Consider the following 13,917-nt stretch of genomic DNA (forward strand, 5'->3'; position numbering starts at 1 on the left):
GTTCAATCATTTTAGGAGGTAGCATATGATCAAGAACCAATGGTACTGAAGGAAGAAGTCCAAGCTGCACTGAAGGTATTGGCAAAAACAAGGCTCCAGGAACTGATGAAATACCAATTGAGGTGTTTCAACAAATGGAAGCAATGCTGGAAGTGCTCACTCATCTGTGCCAAGAAATTTGGAAGACAGCTACCTGGCCAACCAACTGGAAGAGATCCATATTTGTAACCATTCCAAAGAAAGGTTATCCAACAGAATATGGAAATTATTGAACAATATCATTAATATCATACACAAATAAAATTTTGCTGAAAATCATTCAAAAGTGGTTCCAGCAGTACATCAATAGTGAACTGTCAGAAATTTAAGCTGGATTCAGAAGAGGATGTGGAACAAGGGATATTATTGCTGATGTCAGATGAATCATGACTAAAAGGAGAGAATATCAGAAAGAAATTTACCTATGTTTTATTAACTATGCAAAGGCATTCGGCTGTGTGGATCATAACAAATTAAGGATAACATTGTGAAAAATGGGAATTCCAGAACACTTAATCGTGTTCACGAGGAGCCTGCACTTATACCAAGAGGCAGTTGTTGGAACAGAACAATGGGATACTGAGAGGTTTAAAGTCAAGAAAGTGTGCATCAGTTTTGTATCCTCTCACCATACTTATTTGATCTGTACACTGAGCAAATAATTTGAGAAGCTGGACTATCTGAAGAAGAACAGGGTGTCATGGATTGAATTATGTCCCCCAAAAATATGTGTATCGATTTGGCTGGGTCATGATTCCCTGTATTGTGTGGTTGTCCTCCATTTTGTGATTGATATAATTTTCCTACATGTTGTAAATCCTAATCTCTGCTTGTGGTTAATGAGGCAAGATTAGATTATGTTAAAGAGAATTAGGGTGGGATGTAACACCCTTCCTCATATCACATCCTTGATCCAATGTAAAGGGAGTTTCTCTGCTGTGTGGCCTGTATGGCATTTTATCTTTCAAGAGATAAAAGGAAAGGAAGGTGAGCAGAGAGAGGGGAACTAATACCATCAAGAAAGCAGCTTCGGGAGCACAGAGTTTCCTTTGGACCTGGGGTTCCTGCACTGAGAAGCTCCTAGTCCAGGGGAGGATTGATGAAAAGGACCTTCCTCCAGAGCCAGCAGAGAAAGCCTTCCCCCAGTGCTGACGCCCTGAATGTAGACTTTTAGCCAACTTTACTATGAGGAAATAAATTTCTCTTTGTTAAAGCCACCCACTTGTGGTACTTCTGTTGTAGCAGCATTAGATAACTAAGATACGGGCATCAGGATTGAAAGAAGACTCATTAACAACCTGTGGTATACAGATGACACAAACTTCATTGCTGAAAGTCAAGAGGACTTGAAGCACTTACTGATGAAGATCAAAGACTACAGCCTTCGGTATGGATTATACCTCAACATAAAGAAAACAAAAATCCTCACAACTGAACCAAGAAGCAACATCATGATAAACGGACAAAAGATTGAAGTTGTGGAGGATTTCATTTTACCTGGACCTGTTACCAATTGCCAATCTGACACAAAGGGTCCTTGTCTTTTCCTGAGAAAGAATACATGGGAAAAACAAACTTTATCTTCAGCAAGCTTTATTTTGCTTGAGTCAAGCTAAAGGAGTCAGCGGGGATCTAAGCCTCTCCAAAAGACTGACTCGAAAAGGGAAGTAAGGCTAGGGCTTATATGGGTTTGGTGGAGACAAGAGAGTAATGAATATTTAGTGGGCTTCTTTCAAGGGGCGGTGTATATTAATTAGGCTGCGCGTGCTTCTGGAATCTAGATGGAACCTACTAATATTCTAGACGGAGTCCCCTCGGCAGCCCTTGGCATCACTTATTATGGAATATAGCACAAGCGCACTTAATCTTAGGCACTACATCACCATCTTGGGAGGGCTAAAGAAGGCCAAACAGCAGTCACACTCTGGTCCTCTGCACATACTACGGATCCTGCAAAGGAGGAGGGGTCTAGAAAGACACTAAGAAAAAAAAAAAAAAAAAGGAGATAGTAATTCACAGGCTGCCCCAATCCTATCTCATGTTGACAGGGTGGGTTCCTGTTTACACAACTTCTAGATGGTAAACTTTTTAAAACTCTTTTATTCCACCAGCACAGTTAACCCTATCTGTCTCAGGATAGGGTGTTTTTCTAGATGATAATCTTTGAAAAGCTCTTTTGTTCAGCCACTGGCACAGTTAACCCTATCTGTCTCGGATCCACAATCATCGCCTATGGAAGCGTAAGAAAAGAGGCAGCAGCCAAAAAATCAGGCAACACATTGCATTGGGCAAATCTGCTGCAAAAGACCTCTTTAAAGTGTTAAAAAGCAAAGATGTCACATTAAGGACTCAACAACGCCTAACAGCAACATAGCCTGTTATGCATTTAACCATTTACATAACTGCCAACCCTAAAGATTTATTAACCTTTGGAGGAAAAGGACAATGTCTTCTTGGTCTGTGGTCCCTAGAACCAAACTCAGGGCCTGACACCTAGCAGGCGCCCAGTAAATGCTTATGCATGAGTGGCTAGTCTCTTTCTTCAAGGGAGTTTCACTGACCTTAAATCAGAATCTGTTGGGCTAAGTGGTGGACTCACTGTGAGGCCTGTGAGGCTCAGGCTGCAGAGTTCCTCACTGTATGAGCCCTGGGAGGGGCCCCAGCAACGTGTCTGTTTGGTCATTTACTTTTGTAAAATAAGATATTTTTCTTCTTAAAGAGATCCCCAAATTTGTGATTTCCAGGCTCCACACCCCTAGATCTGCATGGTGTGCTTCTCCCACTCTCCCCCAAACTACTGGATCTGAGTCATGAGTAGGGGGTGTGCGATTCTGCCTTACCAGTTTGAGTCCCACTGTACTAAATATTTCTTCCCTATTCCCAGTGCTTTGCATGCTGCTTTAGAACTCAAGAGACCCATCGCAGTAGTGGTGACTCCTCCTTTTTCCTGGAAAAGCCTTACGCCCACAGAAGGAGCTTTCTGAGCTCTCTGAATAATTTCAATTCCTTCTTATCAGGCCAAGACATGCATTGCTAGCCCTTCAGATGGGCTGGAGAGAGGGTGGGATGGGCCTGGGGGATAAGCTGGGGGGGGGGGCCTGGAGACCTGAAATCTGCCATTGTCCGCTTCCTGCTTCATAATGGTTCACCTTCCAAGCCAAGCCTCTTCTTTCCTCCCTCATCCCCTGTTGTAGGGTAAAAACATCACAAAGTTTAGTAAAGCAAAAAGAAAGTTTTCTTTGGCATATCTTCAAAAAAGCAAAAGCGGGAAGCGGACAAGCATGCTGCCAGAGCTAATGTCTGCTGGAATCTGAGGAATGGCACAGAATCATCAGGATATGTCAACATCACAAAAGGGAAAAATCGTTCAAAGCTTTACCTTTTCACAGATTAGCTAAAAACTAACTGTTAAGTCAATGTGATCCTACATTTTGGATCATCTTTCTTAATAATCATTGGTACCAGTTTCAGTAACAACAGTCAGGAGGGTCTTAATTGGTCCTATAAATCTTGCTATTCACTAAAGGCTAATTAAAAAAAAAAAAAAAAAGATGAGAATGGAAAGTATGTGGATCTTTTGTGCTGTGTTTTATGATTTGTTTATGGGAAAGTTTCCCTAGAAGATGTTTTTCCAAGATTGTCTAGTCTTTATACCTCAGAGCCCAGTTGATGTGTCCTTGTGAGTCCAGCTCCAGCTGCGTCACATTCTCTACGTTCAAGGACAAGGAATAATGGCTCCAATATTGTCTCCTAAATCACCCCCCAAATAAGCATCCTCACCCCAGATCCCATTGGTTTTGATTCAGGTTGGTGGAAGGGGTTGACTCAGGAGCAACAGGGTCATTGAGGCGGTGTGGGAAGTGCAGCCTGCACTGAGTGACTCTGTTAGAGTGGATGACACCAACATGGTTGTCTATAAAATTTCTGTAGCGTTTCAGCAGAAATTTGTTATTTTTTATAAAAATATCCATGTAGTTATAACAACAAAAACATTTTTCATAAGTCCAGCTTACATGTATCAATATACCTACAAGGCTAAAACTCTGCTAATTTACTTTTTGAACCTTCCCATGTGCTCCGGTCAGAGATGTCATTATTACTTAACTACAATGATGCTTCGAATCACATGACTTGTTCTCCAGGGCTACAAACATGTGCTGTTGTTTTTGTCGCTGCCAGTGTTTTTATAGTCTCTGATTTTATCAAAATTTCTAGTGTTTTATCTCCAATATTGTGGTAATTAGTATTCGTGAACCTATATCAATAACTTTTTTGAGAATGAAGTAGTAATTGCAGGAAAAGAAAGAGAAAAGTCAAAAAAGGCTTCCGCTCAGTTATTAATAATGTTATAATTCAATGTAGAAAGATTTTACTAAACAATTTTGTTGTTGTTGTTAGGTGCCGTTGCGCCAGTTCCAACTCATAGCAACCTTGTGTACAATAGGATGAAACACTGTCTGGTCCTGTGCCATCGTCACAATCGTTGCTATGTTTGAGCTTATTGTTGCAGCGACTGTGCCAATGCATCTCATTGAGGGCCTTCCTCCTTTCACTGACCCTCTACCAAGCACGATGTTCTTCTCCAGGGACTGGTCCCTCCTGATAACATGTCCGAAGTATGTGAGACGAAGTCTTGCCATCCTTGCTTCCACGGATCACGCTAGCTGTACCTCTTCCAAGACAGACCTGTTTGTCCTCTGACAGTCCATGGTATATACAATATTCTTTGCCAGCTCCATAATTCAAAGACATCAATTCCTCTTTAGTCTTCCTTAGTCTTTGTCCAACTTTGGCATGCATATGAGGCAATTGAAACAATTGAGTCAGGCAGTTGAGTCAGGTGCACCTTAGTCCTCAAAGTGACATCTTTGTTTTGTTGTTTGTATTCGTATAGCCTAAGAAATAATTACATTTAAGCAATTTACAAATATATTATACAGTTAGTCAAGATGTTCACTAAATGCTGACATGCTTGTGTTCTTGTTTATTTTTATGGTCATATTTCATTTATGAATATATTTCCATGTGCATTTGTGTACAACTTCTACATTATTTGGGCCATTATTGATCTGGCTTTTTTTTGGGTTAATCTATTAATAAATCTCATGTGAAGTGTAACGTTCAAATGATAATTTTGATGCAGTTCTTAAAAATTTTGACTTCAAATTCTATTGTTTTCTTACCAATATTTCACTTTAAACACAGGAAACTATGTAAATGTAAATACATTTAGGCTGTGCATATGATATTGTAATATAAAGGTGTAATTTTAATTTTGCTAGTTGTTTATTTCACTACTAATGCCATTACATTCAGCGATATAGGGAAAATATGATTTACAAGTATCATTAGTAAAAAAAATCACTAAGAATTCTGTATGGTCTGGTACAGGAGGAGGTCCATGGGGGGTGACACCATGAGTTACTGCATTGGGTACCACCAGCCCTAGTGATGTCACTGCTCAGGAGGCTATGCTGTGAAGGAAGGGCAGAGCTGGTTGCAGGTGGGACTCCTGAATTCCTCCCAGGAAGCTTGGCTGCTTTTTGATTTGCTCCACAGATGACCTTGGTGCCTGAGCCCATGTGACCCTTTCTTTGTCAAGAAGAGATCAAGGGAAATGAGTGTCAGAGCTGGAGGAGGGACTTTCACAAGGTCTGGTGGGGGGTGCTCTCAGCAGACCATGTGGAATGTCACTCCCTAAAAGACCAGGGCAGGGAGAGTCAGCCTGGATGCTGGAGGTGGCCCATCCAGACTGAAAGATGATTCACGGGACTTCTTATGGCATGGCCTCCCCTCGGGGATATATGGCTTCTCTCCGTCTTTACTGAGACCCCATGTGTTACAGACTAGGACTGCTCCATAGGGTTCTCTTGGTTGTAGTTTTTAAGGTAGGAGTTTACCAGGCCTTTCTTCCATGGTGCCGCTGGGTGGGTTTGAACTGATGACCTTTGGGTTAGCAGTCAATTGCAAACACTTGTGCCACTCAGGCTCCTCTGTTAGGTGCACCTTTATTTGTAATTGTTTTATATCTTTTTGATGAATTGACCCTTTTGTCATTAGAAAATGTCCATTGTATCTTTCTAGCTTGTCTTAAAGTATATTTTGTCTGATATTAATATAGCCAGCCCAGCTCTCTTTTGGTTACCTTTTGCATGGAATATTCTTTTCCCGTCCTTTCACTTTCAACCCATCTGTGTCTTTGAATCTGAAGTGAGTCTCTTGTAAAGTACTTATTTGCATTTTGATGGGCTCATGGACTGTTTCCATTTGGAAAGTCCGGTTTCCCCACTTGGCCTCTGTTGACACCTGAAGGGGCTCCTCATTATTGCTGGGCATGGGTGGGTGTTCTGGCTTCCCACTAGGCCTCTCGGTTGGTGGGGGTAGGAGTGCTTTGTTACTGGTCCCCACCAGCCTCCACTGACACCACAGGTGGAGGTGGCCTCATTAATACTGGGAAGTAGTAACAGTCCTAACTCCCCACTAAACCACCTATGGGTGGAAATGAGGCCACAGAAAGTTTCTGATTTGCTATGCTGCATTTCTGGGTTGCCAGCTTCTTTAGCTACAAGTCTGGGATATATGAGGCACAAAGAAAACTCAGGAAATTCACCATATCGGGTTGTTTCTTGGGTCCTGAGTTCCTGAGCCAGTCTGCCTTCTTTTTTATACCTTCCAGAGCTTTGTATGGTTGTTTCACATGTAATGTCCAGGGTTGTTAATTGTACTTGCCAGAGGAATAGAGAAAAGTACATCTACTCCATCTTCCCAGAAGTAGAAGTCTCTGGTTGATTTTAAGATTTTTTTCCTCTTTTGGTTACTGATGTTCAACAGTTTGACTATATGTCTTGGTGTGATTTTCTTTGTGTTTGGATTCATTGAGTTTCTTGACTGTGAGTTTATATTTGTGATCTTAAGGTTGTGTGTCAACTTGGCTGGGCTGTGATTCTCGGTGGTTTGGCAGCTATGATGTAGTTTGGCAGTCATATAATAATGTGATCACCTCCATGATGGCATATGCTGTGAGTAGCCAATAGGCTGAAAGGGAGTTTCCTTGGGGGGTGTGGTCTGCATCCAATATAGATGGACTTTCTGGCAAGGCTCATACGCTTCTGTTCACTCTGAATCTTACAGCTGGCTCCCATTAGTCTGGCCTCTGGTTCTTGGGACTTTTGCTGGTGGCTTGCCTGCTTGTCTTGGAATTCCTCAGCTTCTACAGTATGTGAGCCAGTAGTCTGCCAGCTGACCCTCCAATCTTGGGATTTGCCAGTCTCCACAATCTATGAACCAGAGGCCTACCAGCCTTGGGTTCACCACCCCCTGCAACTGCGTGGGTCGGGAGAAGCCTCCAGCCTGACTCATGGACTTGGAACTTTCCAGGCTCTACAACCATATGAGCCATATGTTGCTATATAGATGCTTCACTGGTTTTGCTCCTCTGGAGAACCCAGCCTAAGACATTTGGTACTGAGAGTGGTTCAAGAGAAACAAAATTGTAAGGATGAGTTTTATAAATTGATTCTCAAGCCTGGTTACTTTTAAAGATGTTGATGACTCTGCTTTCAGTAGTAAAGTGGGCATTGTTAATCCATGGTGTGAGGTGGCAACAGAAATATGCAAAATATCACCACCAATAGATCATGTATTGGTAAGAGACAAGGCTCTGAGTGATCTCATGTTTGATTCATTTCTACAACTTTTTCATAATAAGAAGTGTAAAGAAGCTGGTGCTTGGTCCTACTTTTGCTAGACAAAGTCATAAAAGAAAGAGATGAGCTCAGGGCTTCAGAGTCAAAGCTCGAGCACTGCATAAATGACCTCAAATTTTCCTCTTGTGCCTTGAAAGAAAGCCTTATTTCTTGTAGCAGGGCTGACATAGCAGAAAACCAAACCCAGAGTCTTAAGAATGGCTGAATTACAACACCGGCTATATTCCCAACCTCCAGTGGTGTCTAAAGTTAAAGTGAGGACATTGATTAGGAAGAAATGGGATCCTGAAACTTGGGATGGGTATATATGGGAGATAATCAAGAAGCTGGAGACACTGAGCCCCTAAATTCTGTTGAATCACTCCTACCAACAGAACCAACCCTCTCACTCCCATCTGAAGAGATTACTCCATCTTTGTCTGCTGAGCCACTCTCCCTAGTAAAACCACTAGCCCCTCCACCCCCATCTAATGAGATTAACCCAGCCGTGTCTAAAGAGACTTTGTCTGTATCATTGCCTCAGACATCATCTGAGGCAGATGCCTTACAAGACAATGCTGAATGTTCTCAAAACACATCCCAACCACCCATTTTGGCTTCTAGACCTAATACTAGACTTAAGTCCCAGTGAGCCCCAAAAAGTGAAGTACAGAGTGTGACCCAGGAGGAGGTACTACACACTCCAAAAGACCTGCTTGACTTTTCTAATATGTACAAATAGAAACCTGGGGAATATGTGTGGGAATGGCTATTAAGCGTATGGGATAATGGTGCAAGGAACATAAAGATGAATCAGTCTGAGTTTATGAATATAAATTAAGCATACTGAGAACAGATTCTTCATTCAATATTTCAGCTTGGGAGGTTAGTTTATTTGTTTGGGCCACTGAAGCATGAGTTATGTGGTGGCCTGCCTACACTAAATCAAGTTGAAGTACGAGACTTGCCTTGATAAGCTGTAGAATAAGATATCCAAAGGCTCAGGGAAATTGACATGTTAGAGTGGATTTATCAGGTTAGACCCATAGAACCATGCATGGAGTGCCCAGAGGACACATCTTTCACTACAACTGTGAGCAATAGATTTGTGAAGGGAGCTCCAGGATCCTCGAAGACTGCTGTGATTTCTATTTTATGGAAGTCAGATTTGACAGTGGGAACTGCCCTAACTGAATTAAGACACCTAACTCCAATGGGGCTGATTGGCCCCCATGGTGGTAAGGCCCAAGTGGGGACACTGAATAAACAAAGACAAGGTGGGTGTGGTTACCTTAATGGACAGAGAAGTCAAAGCAGTAATCAGAATAGTCTGACTCGTATGAACTTATGGCATTGGCTACTTAGTCAGGATGTCCCTAGGAGTGAAATAGGTAGGACGTCTACTAAATATTTACTTGATCTATACAAGCAGAAGAATTCTAGGTCAAGTGAACAGCAGTCTAACTTAAATCACATAATAGAGAGTCATGGCCACTCAATCAATTCCTGGACTTGAGTGACTTTGCAGACCCACAACCCCTGGAATGAAGGGAGGCCAGGTCCCCTTGAGGAAGGACCCCGCTACACTACCAAATATTTGTACTGTTAATCTTTCTCCCACATTCCCCAAAGGGATCTATAGCCCTTTACAAGAGTGACTGGGAGAAGGAAATAATCAGAGTTTTCAGGGATTATTAAATACTGGCTCTGAATAGACACTAATTTCAGGAGATTCAAAACGTCACTGTGGCCCACCAGTCAGTGTGAGGGCATATGGAAGTCAGGGCATTAATGGAGTCTTAGCTCACGTCTGTCTCACAGTAGGTCCAATGGATCCCTGAATCCATCCTGTGGTGATTTTTCCAGTTCAAGAATGTATAATTGGAATAGATATACTACGCAAATAACAGAAACCCCACTTTGGATTTCTGACATGTGGAGTAAAGGCTATTGTGGTAGGAAAAGCCAAGTGGAAGCCCCTACCTAGCAAATAGTAAACAAAAAGAAATACCACATCCCTGGAGGGATTGCAGAGATTACAGCAACCATCAAGAACTTGAAGGATGCAGGGGTGATGATTCTCATCGCATTCCCTTTCAACTTGCCTATTTGGCCTATGCAAAAAACAAATGGACCTCGGAGAATGACAGTGGATTACTGAAAACTTAACCAGGTGGTGACTCCAATTTCAGGTGCTTTTTGGAAACTCTATGGGGTAGTTCTACTGTGTCCTATAGGGTCGCTATGAGTTGGAATCGACTTGACGGCAGTGGCGGTGGGTTTTTCCAAATGTAGTTTCATTGTTTGAGCAAGTTAATACATCTCTTGGTACCTTGTATGCAGCTATTGATCTGGTTAATGCCTTTTTCTCTATACCTGTTTTGAAGGACCACCAGAAACAGTTTACCTTCAGCTGGCAAGGCCAGTAATACACCTTCACTTGCCTACTTCAGGGCTACACCAACTCTCCAGCCTTATGTCATAAATTTAGTCCACAGGGACCTTGATCGCCTTTCCCTTCCACAGGACATCACACTGGTTCATTACATTAATGACATTATGCTGATTGAACCTTGTAAGGAAGATGGGTCAATGACTCTGGATTTATTGGTAAAACATATGTGTGCTAGAGGGTGGGAAATTAATCCCACGAAAATTCAGGCACCTTCTACTTGAGTGAAATTTCTAGGAGTCCAGTGGTGTGGGGCATGTCAAGATATTCCTTCTAAAGTGAAGGATAAATTATTGCATCTGGCCCCTTCTATGACTAAAAAGGAGGTGTGACGTCTAGTGGGCCTCTTTGGATTTTGGAGGCAGCATATCCCTCATTTGGGTGTGCTGCTCCAGCCTGTTTATCAAGTGACTCAAAAAGCTGCTAGTTTTGAGTGGGGCCCAGACAAAGAAAAAGCTCTGCAACAGGTTCAGGCTGCTGTGCAAGCAGCTCTGTCACCTGGGCCATATGATCCGGCTGATCTAATGGTGCTTGAAGTGTCAGTGGCAGATAGTGATGCTGTTTGGAGTTTTTGGCAGGCCCCTATTAGTGAATCACAGTGCAGACCCTTAGGATTTTGGAGCAAAGCCCTGCCATCCTCTGCAGATAACTACTCTTGTTTTAAGAAACAGCTTTTGGCTTGTTACTCGGCCTTAGTAGAGACTAGGCACTTAATCATAGGACAAAAAGTCACCATGTAGCCTGAGCTGCCCACTCACTATTACCCCTAGTGACCCACTCCTAAATTTTTGCTTCCTTCCCCCGTGAACCTATGTTCAGCAGGACTACAGTTCTTAGTTCCAGAGGAAAGAATGCTCCCACCTTGAAACACTTCACTGATTTAATTGAAGTGGAAATTAAGAATGCCATCTGGTCACTTTGGGCTCCTCAAGCCTCTGGGTCAACAGGCAAAGGAGGGAGTTACAATATTGGCTGATGTGATTGATTCTGATTACCGAGAGGAAATCGAATTGAGATAAAGAAGAGCATGTCTGGAATGCAGGAGATCCTTTAGGGCGTCTCTTAGTGTACCATGCCCTATGATTAAAGTCAATGGAAAACTATAGCAACCCAATTCCAACATGACTACTAATGGCCCAGACCCTTCATGAATGAAGGTTTGGGTCACCCCACCAGGCAAAGAACCTCAACCACCTGAGGTGCTTGCTGAGGGCAAGGGGAATATGAAATGTGTGGTGGAAGAAAGTAGTTCTAAATACCAATTACAGTCACACGACCAGTTGCAGAAACAAGGACTATAATTGTTAGGAGCATTTCTTCCTTGTATGTGCACATCAAATATTTTTGTTTTCTTCACTTACAAAATATGAGATGTAGACAAGGCTAGTGCATTTTTGGCTGTGTGTTAGTAGTGTCACGTCAGGTGCAAGTATAACTTTATAACTGTCCTTATTCAGACATTATGCATGGTTTAAGGAGATGTGTATGGGTGCCAAGTTGACAAGGAGTGGACTGTGATCGTTAAGGTTGTGTGTCTACTTGGCTGGGCCATGATTCTCAGTGATTTGGCAGTTACGATGTAGTGTGGCAGATATGTAATAATGGGATCACCTCTGTCTTAGGCTGGGTTCTCTAGAGAAGAGAAACCAGTAAAGCGTATAAATATATATAGAGAGATTTATATTAAGGAAACAGCTCACGAGATTGTAGGGGTTGGAATGTCACAAGTCCTTGGATCAGGATAGAGGCCTTTCCCAAGTCACAGAACCACAGAAGCTGGTGAACTCAAGATGAACAGGTCAGAGAGCAGGGCTCCTACTTGCAGGCCATGACGGCCAAGGGATCCCCAAGGTTGGCAGGCAAGACCACAAGGTTTCTTCTGAGTCACAAAGCTGCAGGGTCTGGGGAACCCAAGATAGGCACGTCGGGGAGCAGGACTCTTGCTCACAGGCCATGCAGATCGATGAATCCCAAGATGGACAGGTAAGCTGCTAGCTCAAGTCCCAAGAACCAGAGGTCAGACAAGAGATAGCTGCTGGATCCAGAACAAACCAACAACTTTTGCAAGGAGAGCAGAAAGAAAGTAGGTAGCAGAAGGCATAGAGATGAAGCCTGAGGGGGCGGTGAGCTACCACAGGCCCCACCCCAGCCAGTACCGCTCAGCAGATTCCATCTTGGAGGTGATCACATATCAGATTTCAACAAGGAAGTGATTACAACATTATACAACTGCCAGAACACTGAGAATCATGGCCTAGCCAATTTGACACACAATCTTAACCGTCACAACCTCCATGATGGAATCTGCTGTGAATAGCCAATCAGTTGAAAGGAAGTTTCCTTGGTGTAATGGTCTGCATCGAAGAAAGTTGGGCTTTCTGGCAAGGCTTGTGGGCTTTTGCTCCCTCTGGATCCTGCAGCTGGCTCCTGTTCATCTCGCCTCTGGTTCTTGGGGCTTGAGGTGGTGACTTGCCTGCTGGTCTTGGGATTCATCAGCCTCCACAGTCTGTGAGCCAGTGGCCTGCCAGCTTACCCTCCTATCTTGGGATTTGTCAGTTTCCACAGCTTGTGACCCAGAGGCCTGTTGTCTGGCCTGTTGATCTTGGGTTCGCTAGCCCCTGCAACTGCATGGGTCACGAGAAGCCTCCAGCCTGACCCACAGACTTAGGACTTTCCAGTCTCTACAATAGTGTGGGCTGTTTCCTTGATATAAATCTCTCTATAAATATGTATGACACTTCACTGGTTTTGCTTCTCTGGAGAACGCAGCCTAAGACAATATTTTTCATCAAATTTGGAAAGTCTCTGAACAATATTTTTCTCTCTGTCTCTTTTTTTTTTTTATTGTGCTTTAAGTGAAAGTTTACAATTCAAGTCAGCTTCTCATACAAAAACTTATACATGCATTGTTATGTGACCCTCGTTGCTCTCCCTATAACGTGACAGCACACTTCTCCTCTCCACCCTGTATTTCCCATGTCCAGTCAGTAAGCTCCTGTCCCCCTCTGCCTTCTGATCTCATCTCTGGACAGGAGCTGCCCACATAGTCTCATGTGTCTACTTGAGCTAAGAATCACACTCCTCACCAGTATCATTTTCTGTTTTATAGTCCAGTCTAATCTTTGAACAATTGGCTTCGGGAATGGTTTTAGTTTTGAGCTAACAGAGAGTCTGGGGGCCATGTCCCCTGGGGTTCTTCCAGTCTCAGTCAGGCCATTAATTCTGGTCTTTTTATTAGAATTTGGATTCTGCATTCCACTTTTCTCCCACTCCCTCAGGGATTCTCTATTGTGTTCCCTGTCAGGGTGGTAATTGATGGTAGCTGGGCACCATCCAGTTCTTCCCATGTCACGCAGATGGAGTCTGCAGTTTATGTGGCCATTCATGTCTCTTGGGCTTCTTATTTTCCTTGTGTCTTCGATGTTCTTCATTCTCCTTTGCTTCAGGTGGGTTGAGACCAATTGATTCATCTTAGATGGCTGCTTGCTAGCTTTGAAGACCCCACAGACCATTCACCGAAGTGGAATGCAGCACATTTTCTTAATATACTTTGTGATGCCATTTGACCTAGATGTCCCCTGAAACCACTCTGACAACTATTTTTGTCAAATGTTTTTTCTGCCCCAATCGCACTTCTCTCCTAGAACTACAATTACATTTTTCTGCTTAAAGGACTTACTTCAACATTTTCATGGAGGTTATCTGCTGCTGATGAAATCTCTCAGTTTTTCTACATCTGAA

The sequence above is a fragment of the Loxodonta africana genome, chromosome 18 (assembly GCF_030014295.1).
Source record: "Loxodonta africana isolate mLoxAfr1 chromosome 18, mLoxAfr1.hap2, whole genome shotgun sequence".
Taxonomy (NCBI): domain Eukaryota; kingdom Metazoa; phylum Chordata; class Mammalia; order Proboscidea; family Elephantidae; genus Loxodonta; species Loxodonta africana.